Source organism: Salmo salar, chromosome 06 (genome assembly GCF_965601325.2).
Source record: "Salmo salar chromosome 06, fSalSal1, whole genome shotgun sequence".
Taxonomy (NCBI): domain Eukaryota; kingdom Metazoa; phylum Chordata; class Actinopteri; order Salmoniformes; family Salmonidae; genus Salmo; species Salmo salar.
The window spans coordinates 28,150,001-28,160,854 of NC_138296.1; the positions used below are offsets into that span (position 1 = coordinate 28,150,001).

A 10,854-nucleotide genomic window follows, 5' to 3' on the forward strand; every position below is an offset into this window, starting at 1 on the left:
ACAACGTGACTTACAGGTAGATAAATAAAATGTTTTGTTTTAATAAAAATGTTATATTCCTGCTGTAAAACTAAGCTGTCCACTTTTTCTAAAGGCTGCACCTGACACAGTAGGCTCTCTCTGCCATGCTCTCTGTATCGGCACTGTGTCTCCCAGGCCAATGGTGATATGATGACATATCTCACAGCTGTCTTGTCACCTGTCAGCACTGTCACCATCATGGGACCCTGTTCCATCTCTATGACACTGAAGTCACGTTCAGTGAGCCATCTAAACTGACACCAGATGTTCTGGGAACCTGCTGGTGTCACAGCACCAGTGATGAGATACCGCTGGTGCCATACCGCTGAGTTTAACTAGACTTAAACTAAATCCATGGTACTTAGAAGCACTGAGTTCTTGATTTAATTCCCTGCATGGGTCATATCTCCTGAATACTTTATATTGTATTCAGAATATCACATTGATTGTGAGAGCCTCCTTGTCAGGAAATTTGAATTCTGGGCTATAATAGGGCTTAAAAGCAGCAAGAAGAAGCGAGAGTAAGCCATAACAGGGCAACATAACACAAAGACTAGAGTAAACCGAGTCCACAGCAGCCCTGTACCAGCCCTCCTACAGTGTGTTAGATATACATATCATTATGTTGGCAGTACCTTGATAGGTAGTCAGAACCAACACAGTAGGATGTCAATAGGGATTGGCTACAGCACACACTTGAGCACTCTGTGTGATAACACCTGGGTAATAATCCCTGTGAGCGCTGGGAACCACACAGAGAGCTGAGGAGTGTGGTTAAATATAGGGAATTATGATGACTAGAGTAGACAAACAGGCCATTATGACCAGAGGAGGTGACAGAGAGCGGGGAGAGGTGACACACACACGGTGACACACGGTGACACACTGACACACACACAGAATCAGGAGATGAGATGTGTGACTGATATCTATGCTGCTACGCTACAATCAGTTATCTCACATATCCTCATTGTGAGATATGACATCTGATTTAAAAATATAGATATTTAAACCTGTATTTAAGTAAGCAAATATGTTGCATTTAAGTATTTTGTGAAACGTAATTAATTGCAGAATTGGAAGAAAATGCTGCCGTTATTCATTGCACAACCCAACAGACCTGTGAATCATTTCAAATACTACAGCTGGCCTTGATTGAGCTTGTCTGGTACCTGGAACCAACATAGTAACAGCCAAACTCCACACCTTGCCACTGTTGGCCTCCAGGCAGGCTAAAGGAAAACTCCATACCTTGCCACTGTTGGCCTCCAGACAGGCAAAAGCAAAACTCCACTTCTTGACCATGTTGGCCTCCAGGCAGGCTAAAGGAAAACTCCATACCTTGCCACTGTTGGCCTCCAGACAGGCAAAAGCAAAACTCCACTTCTTGACCATGTTGGCCTCCAGGCAGGCTAAAGGAAAACTCCATACCTTGCCATGTTGGCCTCCAGGCAGGCTATAGCAAAACTCCACACCTGCCCATGTTGGCCTCCAGGCAGGCTAAACGAAAACTCCACACCTTGCCATGTTGGCCTCCAGACAGGCTATAGCAAAACTCCACACCTGCCCATGTTGGCCTCCAGGCAGGCTAAAGGAAAACTCCACACCTTGCCATGTTGGCCTCCAGACAGGCTATAGCAAAACTCCACACCTGCCCATGTTGGCCTCCAGGCAGGCTAAAGGAAAACTCCACACCTTGCCATGTTGGCCTCCAGACAGGCTATAGCAAAACTCCACACCTGCCCATGTTGGCCTCCAGGCAGGCTAAAGGAAAACTCCATACCTTGCCACTGTTGGCCCCCAGACAGGCTATAGCAAAACTCCACACCTGCCCATGTTGGCCTCCAGGCAGGCTAAAGGAAAACTCCATACCTTGCCATGTTGGCCTCCAGGCAGGCTAAAGGAAAACTCCACACCTTGCCACTGTTGGCCTCCAGGAAAGCTATAGCAAAACTCCACACCTTGCCATGTTGGACCAGGCAGGCTATAGCAAAACTCCACACCTGCCCATGTTGGGCTCCAGGCAGGCTACAGGAAAACTCCACACCTTGCCACTGTTGGCCTCCAGAAAGGCTATAACAAAACTCCACACCTGCCCATGTTGGCCTCCAGGCAGGCTAAAGCAAAACTCCACACCTGCCCATGTTGGGCTCCAGGCAGGCTACAGGAAAACTCCACACCTTGCCACTGTTGGCCTCCAGAAAGGCTATAACAAAACTCCACACCTTGCCCATGTTGGCCTCCAGGCAGGCTAAAGGAAAACTCCACACCTTGCCCATGTTGGCCTCCAGGCAGGCTAAAGGAAAACTCCACACCTTGACCATGTTGGCCTCCAGGCAGGCTAAAGGAAAACTCCACACCTGCCCATGTTGGCCTCCAGGCAGGCTAAAGGAAAACTCCACACCTGCCCATGTTGGCCTCCAGACAGGCTAAAGGAAAACTCCACACCTGCCCATGTTGGCCTCCAGGCAGGCTAAAGGAAAACTCCACACCTGCCCATGTTGGCCTCCAGACAGGCGAAAGGAAAACTCCATACCTTGCCATGTTGGCCTCCAGGCAGGCTAAAGTAAAACTCCACACCTTGCCACTGTTGGCCTCCAGCCAGGCTAAAGGAAAACTCCATACCTTGCCACTGTTGGCCTCCAGGCAGGCTATAACAAAACTCCACACCTTGCCACTGTTGGCCTCCAGGCAGGCTAAAGCAAAACTCCACACCTGCCCATGTTTGGCTCCAGGCAGGCTAAAGCAAAACTCCACACCTGCCCATGTTTGGCTCCAGGCAGGCTAAAGCAAAACTCCACACCTGCCCATGTTGGCCTCCAGGCAGGCTAAAGGAAAACTCCACACCTTGACACTGTTGGCCTCCAGGCAGGCTAAAGCCAAACTCCACACCTTGCCATGTTGGCCTCCAGGCAGGCTAAAGCCAAACTCCACACCTTGCCATGTTGGCCTCCAGACAGGCTAAAGCAAAACTCCACACCTGCCCATGTTGGCCTCCAGGCAGGCTAAAGCCAAACTCCACACCTGCCTATGTTGGCCTCCAGGCAGGCTAAAGCCAATCTCCACACTTGACCATGTTGGCCTCCAGGCAGGCTAAAGCCAAACTCCACACCTGCCCATGTTGGACTCCAGGCAGGCTAAAGCCAAACTCCACACCTGCCCATGTTGGCCTCCAGGCAGGCTAAAGTCAATCTCCACACCTGGCCATGTTGGCCTCCAGACAGGCTAAAGGAAAACTCCATACCTTGCCACTGTTGGCCTCCAGACAGAATATAGCAAAACTCCACACCTTGACCATGTTGGCCTCCAGGCAGGCTAAAGGAAAACTCCATACCTTGCCATGTTGGCCTCCAGGCAGGCTATAACAAAACTCCACACCTTGCCACTGTTGGCCTCCAGACAGGCTATAGCAAAACTCCACACCTTGACCATGTTGGCCTCCAGGCAGGCTAAAGGAAAACTCCACACCTTGCCATGTTGGCCTCCAGGCAGGCTATAACAAAACTCCACACCTTGCCACTGTTGGCCTCCAGGCAGGCTAAAGCAAAACTCCACACCTTGCCACTGTTGGCCCCCAGACAGGCTATAGCAAAACTCCACACCTGCCCATGTTGACCTCCAGGCAGGCTAAAGCAAAACTCCACACCTTGCCACTGTTGGCCTCCAGGCAGGCTATAGCAAAACTCCACACCTTGACCATGTTGGCCTCCAGGCAGGTGATAGAATAATTTGTATGTTTAAGATAATGACTAAAGTTTTCCACCCTGAAACCATATAATTGTATGAAATGTGTTAGAGTCATAATCCAATAATGTGTGTGACTAGGCCATTGTGTTACTATTTTGCAATATGAGCTGGGTATAGTTGAGACATTCAAGGACAACTGAACAGTCGACTTGTGATAACGGTGAAACTAATAACTGGAAAGAGGCCTCCCCACCCTAGGGAGGAGAAAAAATGTTAGAAATGGCTAGGCTTGCAGAAGATGATTAAACATGTTGCAGATATGTGATAAACAATGTATGTGAACTTTGGAAAAATACAGCCCACCTAAAGAGAGGTGGAGTTTCTACTGATGTGAGTTCATTTGTGTGTGTGCTATAAAAAGATTGTGTTCTCATTTTGAAGACAGAGCTCTCTCTGAATAAAGTATTGATCTATTGCAGAATCTGTCACTTTGTATAATTCTTCATTAACCAGAGCCTTACAACCTCTGGGAATTGGTCAAAGCTTGAGTGATAGTTGAGTTCAACCATTGAGATAGCAAAATTCTCGTGACAGCAGGCTATAGCAAAACTCCACACCTGCCCATGTTGGACTCCAGGCAGGCTAAAGCAAAACTCCACACCTGCCCATGTTGGCCTCCAGGCAGGCTAAAGGAAAACTCCACACCTTGCCATGTTGGCCTCCAGGCAGGCTAAAGGAAAACTCCACACCTTGCCATGTTGGCCTCCAGACAGGCTATAGCAAAACTCCACACCTTGCCATGTTGGCCTCCAGGCAGGCTATAGCAAAACTCCACACCTTGCCATGTTGGCCTCCAGGCAGGCTAAAGGAAAACTCCATACCTTGCCATGTTGGCCTCCAGGCAGGCTAAAGGAAAACTCCACACCTTGCCATGTTGGCCTCCAGGCAGGCTAAAGCAAATGCTTAAAGTACTTGAAAGATAGTATGAAGCCATGCTGGTCTGCAACACAAGAACAGCATTCCGTTGCATTAAACTATTGTAGCACGTCGTCTAATAGCATCTGGCCTTGATGGAGAGACGAGTCAGAAGACACACTCACTCGTACTGTTCTGTTTAGCCTTCCAGCCATATGATACAACCCATTAACACCAACATTAGATTAACCACAGGCTACCCCCCCCCCCCCCCCCCACCCCACCCCCCCCGCCCTCTCCCCCACACACACACACACACACACAGACATACATTGGTCGTGACTCAGCAGCTTAGCCTGGTGGTAGATTGTGAGTGAGTCATGTTTCTTCCAGGAGAGGAGACTGGATGGTAAGGGGCTGTAAAGACACCTGGCTGGACACAGAGAGCCCTTCCGTGGCCTCTAATACTCCCACCTCAGCCTCTCCCTCCCAGTTCTGGAGGACTGGTGTAGAGTCCTCTAGATAGCTCCTCAGTTACCTCTTCTTCGCCCTCTCTCTTCCTTTGTGTCATTCTCTCTCCCTCTCTGTATTTTATTCTCTTTCTGTCGTTCTCCCTCCTCTCTCTCCTCCTCCTCCACTCGTCACAATATTTCCCTTTGCTTTGTTCTCCATCTCATAATATCGACAGCTGCCTCCGCGGTGCCTCAGAGCCTCTCTCTCTCCCTCCCTCCCTCGCCGTCTCCATGGTTCTCTCGTTGTATGCACACTCAATCTTTGCCTTCACAGGGCTCTGTCAAGGCTCTCTCTGGCCCACCCTCTCTCTCCAGAAGCAGAGTGTTCCGTTTAACTGAGTAAATCAGTAGCATTTCCCTCGCTGCTGCCACCACCACTCCATCTCTCTCTCCCTATATTTCTTACTTCTTCCCTAACCTTCCACCTCTTTTTCTCCCTCTCCGTCTCCCCCCTTATGTCTCCTTCAATCCCCTCTTCCATCCCTCTTTCTCCCTCCCTCTCTTTCTCAATCTCATCCTCTCTCGCTCCCTACCTTTTCCTCCTTCCATCCCTCTCCTCTCTCCCTTTCCTTCCATCCATCCATTTCTCTCCCTCCCTTCATCCCTCCCTTTCCCTCTCTCTCCCTCTCTGACAGTGCCACAAACCATAACTTTTAGTCTATTCTGAGTGAGCTGCACAAAGCAGTCCAAATGCCCTGTCTGGTCCCCTGTAGAGCAGAGCATTATCCCACTGTGGAGACACAGCCAGTTTGGGGTCATATACACACAAGACTATCTGCAGAGGACCAATTGTAGTGTGTGTGTGTGTGTGTGTGTGTGTGTGTGTGTGTGTGTGTGTGTGGTGTGTGTGTGTGTGTGTGTGTGTGTGTGTGTGTGTGTGTGTGTGTGTGTGTGCATGCGTGCGGGGTGTGTGTGTGTGTGCATGCGTGCGGGGTGTGTGTGTAGAAAACAGAAAACAGATAAACATGATTCTAAGCACTATACTGTTTCCTCCTCCCACTTTCCTTAATGTGTTACTTGTCCACTTTCTTTCTCATAGCGCCCCATTGCTATCCCAACAGAACAATACAATGGCATATAGGAATGGAAACAATCACACATGCTATATTCAATGCTTAACACTACGATTGCCTGCCAGGTGCATTGTGTAACACCAGCCTGAGGTGAGACGTCCCATTCAGAAGGTTAATATTGGCTGATTCATAAAAGATTATTGACAAAACTGCACTTTTAAACAACGCACACATCAAGGCCAGGCACAGACAGACCCCTTACGAATAAAAAAAACATGAATTTCACATGTGAACACGTAAAGTGTTCCAAAAACACGTTTTCACACATTTTCACTTGAAATTTCATATGAAAATGTAATTTTTCTGTAAGGGACACAAACACATCTGCACCCCTGGGGCCCTACAGGGCAGGTATCAGTCATTGGGCTTATTTAGTGTTTGCTTTAGGGGTCAGAGGTCAGGTAACACAATTACACCCTGCGCCAGCCTGCCTCCTAGACACTTTATTATACACAGGCCTTATAGAACACAGCCTAGGTCAAGCTGTGAGGTCTGGGGTTATCCTAGGTCAAAAGGGGACCACCACACTCTCTCAGCAGCTTGGCTGCTGGGTAAAACCCGCCCACTGAGACACAGGTGTAATTGGTCCGCACTGTGGCTAACTTGTATACAGTTAGACCAGGAAAGCCATCTCTGATTGGCAGATGAGTGGCAACCCTGATTAGAAGCACCTGCTGCTCATCGGTTGTTCCCTATAAATGCTGTTTTGAATTAAAATAAAATTGTACCTACACACTGTAGAAGGCTGCAAAGCCGAAACATCTGTGTACACTATCCCTGATGCAGTGAAAATAATACAGAAATCGGAAAATGAAGTAAGCTTTATGCAACATCTTTTTTATTGCTGTCCCTGTACACCTTTTGTTATTCTAGGTCAGGATGTGAGGTCTGGGGTTATTCTCATTCACTAGAATAGGTCTATAGGAGACCAGGGCCGGTATTCATGTCTCAGAGTAGGAGTGCTGATCTAGGATCAGGTCCCCATGTCTATTCATTATAATCTAAATGGCTAAACTGATCCTAGACCACCACCCCTATACTCTAAGAAGCTTCATGTATATGAGCCCTGAACTAGGATAATAAGAGTATATCTAAAAGTCTGTTTGAAAGCATTGCTGTTATAGATGCATGCTTTCTGTCAAATAGCCTAAATGGGAAAAGGGTCAGTTGTACAACTGAAAGCATTCAACTGAAATGTGTCTGCCGCATTTAACCCAGCCGCTCTGAATGTGTTACATATTAACACTGAAATTCATTGAACAAGCTAATCATCATCTATATCGTTGACATCACCATCAACATGATCTGTCAAATCCAGCTAAAGTGCAACTGAATCGATGATTCCTTTCAGTTTTAAAGTTCAAACCAGCTGAGAGGTGAGAAAATCTACACATCAATAACGAGCCATATAGGCCTGCATCAAGTGTTGCTTGCCTTGGCGGCTGTTGTGTTGTGTGGCTGCTTTGTCTGTGTCAGACACGGTGGCCGGAGATGGACATCTGAACTTTAGGTCGGACCGGGAAACGGGGAACAGGGAGGCATATCCGACAATGCGGAGGTGTCGCTCTTGATGGAACGTTAGAACAGCTGTTATCCCTCAAGCGCTGATTGCTTGGTGGCTGCTGCAGCAGGGACAGAGTGAGTGTGCGTGTGTGCGTGCAGAGAGAAACAGCTGTAAACACAGCACAATAACTATTTCCCAGTTCAGCACCATGGACAGCGCTTTAGACGAATGCAAGGTAACGCCTTAGAAAGTGAGTACAAATCTAACCACAGGAAATATTCAGAGCCACACGGACTTATAGAGGCAATGTTCAGTAGCATGCCCATTAAAATAAAGGTATCTTGAACATACACCTGATACCAGACTAAGGTAAACTAACTAGCCTGGTATAAAAAAACTATCTTCTCATGTTATCAATTCAGGCCAGAGTTTTACACGATGACATTAATTGTTGATCAAGTGTGGCCAATGCCACCATCCATCTTCTTGTGGCGTTGTTTCTAAAGGTGAGCTCTTGTGAGAAAAATAGCTCTGATTGGCCTCCTTAAACCCATCACCCCGGTTTGGAGCCACTACAATCTAATAGCCTATTATCTCGGAAGGATGCATAAACATGACCATGCGTGAGTTCATTGCTGTATAAGGCAGACGTCATCAGATTATAGCATTACTTGTAGTCTGATGGCCATAAAGAGTAGGCCGACATTGGAAATAGTTAAGTGATCAATTTCAGCAGGCTACCCATTGGTTATGATATATTTATATAAGCCAAATGTTGAGGATTTGGATAAAGGCGTTGGGAAGGAATTGGCAGCCTAATATTTATATTTGTTTTTTATTTTATACACTTTGATAGTATTCTGTATAATGAAAAGCGCTTTACAAATGTAATAAATTATTATTTTATTAATAGCCTAGGTGCTTTCATTCTAGTCGATATTCTTTGTTTTTTCCGAGGTGCATTTTCAATTGTAATCGGAATATTTAATTATTGTTTCTGAGCCACACAGTTAAACGAAATAGACTATCTACAATAAATATGTTCTTATTGTATACAGCACGCAGCCTATAGCTAATATTACAGTGCTCTTTTCAGCTTTCTAATTCCCATGTTCCCATCCATACAGAAGCGATTGGGCTATTCTCTTTCCGCCGACATGCAAATGGTTGAGATGCGTGGAAAATGAGAATTCTGTGCGTATCGACATAACCAATCACAAGAGTCTGAAGTATTGTGGAAACTTACCTTGGCTGACATCAAAAAGGTGTGTCCAGGCTCACTGAACAATAGCGGCGTCTGGCGATTCGCTTGTCAAAATGACCCGAGAGGAAAAATCAATATCCACGAGTCAAAAAACGTCTTAATGTTTCCAGACGCATTATTCCGTTTAAATCAAGATGTATGATCAATATTTAGATGGTAAGCTACACAACGGATGTATTGCGGAGGAATTGCCCAAATAACTTAGGAACCGAAATACGGTTTAGCTGGTTCGAGAGGAGCTCTGTAGCCTTGGCAACTCTGAGTGTGAGCTGGGCTCGAGCGGGCTGCAAGATTCACATTTCGACAGAGCAAGCAAAAGGTGTTTTCTTTCCGCACTCCAGTTGGATGTTAATTCCACCTCACCAACTGTTGTATACCAAGTTGGTAAAAAAGTAGGAATACCAGTTGGAAATTCGCAACCCAAAAACATCCGAAACGTTATTACAGAGTTTGAATTCCATTTAGGAGATCAGTTGGGAACATTTCATTTTCCTCCGTCACGTCAGGCGCATTGTAGATCCACGAGAAGGACTTCTATAAATAATCGTATGAGTCCGAGTAATTTTTTCAGTTCAAATTAAATGCATTCCCTCTTTCTGCCTTTTCTCAGAAAAATTGTGAGTGCTTCCATAAATACACCCAACACGTTTTCAATGGCGTATATTCCAATATTAGGAAAACAATTATTGGATTTTCACATTGTATATGGAAGTGCATGGATTTGGGCTTCACATCGAGTCTCCTCCAGTTGTCGTCGTACACCTGAAGTATAATGCATGATGGACCAACCCTTTCTGATCCACTGAGAAAACACGCAACAACAGTTCCGTTCAATTGTGATCAAAAAGCTTTGAACCTATTTTCCACTGAATTATAACTTATTTGATTTTCACTTGCGCATCTCATAAATGCTTCACAGCTCAAGCAGGTATCATATTATCACCGTATCGCCTCCTATGGCTATTCATTGAGGTGGCAAGTAAAAAAAAAAACATCTTGCCGGCGAAAAGGGCTCAGGAGCGGTTATTGGGAGAGGCTGGAGAGCGTCGAGAGACAACCGATCTGCTCACCAGCATCTCACGAGACTGGGACTGTGAGCGCATCGTGATTCGGCTTGCGTGAAGTGGCGCAACGCTGAATGTGCACACATTAGGAATTTTTCTGTTGTTCCCTCGGCGTTCGAGGCGACGCGATTCTCCCATGCCATGGCTTTCTCTTTTGTGGGAAAGTGAGTGGCCTAATGGTTTCGCTACATGGAGTGCATTTTAGTTGGGGGAGACTGTGAGAAATGGAAATAGTTAGGAAATATTATTTAGCGTTAATATTGTGTCATCTCGTCAACGCTCTCCCTCACACTCCCTGAGAGTGTAAATAAGAGAGGGAGACGCAGAATTGGCGCAGGCGCATGCATGAACGAACACATAGACACGCGGAATTTGGACCTGCGGGATGCAGACTGACTGTTAGATAATCAAGTGAAATTCCTTCATATGGTCAGACAGGCGGACCGCCAGCGCAGCATGAAGTGTCATGCATGAACTGCACCATCTAAACACGGAGTCCAGAGCAAAGGTATTTTAGATCATGGCAGACATAGACTAACATGTTCACATTGTCTGCAAATGATAGTTACACTGAACAAAAATATAAACGCAACATGTACAGTGTTTGTCCCATGTTTCATGAACTGAAATAAGCCAGAAATGTTCCATATGCACAAAAAGCTTATTTCTCTACAAATGTTTTTCTCCAGAAATGTGTTTACATCCCTGAGCATTTCTCCTTTGCCAAGATAATCCATCCACTTGACAGGTGTGGCATATCAAGAAGTTAATTAAACAACATGATCATTACACAGGTGCACCTTGTGCTGGGGAC

General features: G+C 46.2%; 1 protein-coding gene across 1 annotated transcript in view; it reads right to left on the reverse strand.

The window, feature by feature from the left end:
* LOC123743405 (voltage-dependent T-type calcium channel subunit alpha-1H-like) overlaps nt 1–10,164 on the reverse strand; it is a 60,293-nt gene extending 50,129 nt beyond the window's left edge. The window contains exon 1 of the mRNA XM_045720031.2: nt 8,959–10,164. The gene's annotated coding sequence lies outside the window, so the exon portion shown is untranslated. The remainder of the gene's footprint in view (nt 1–8,958) is intronic.
* Nucleotides 10,165–10,854: the final 690 nt, after the last annotated feature.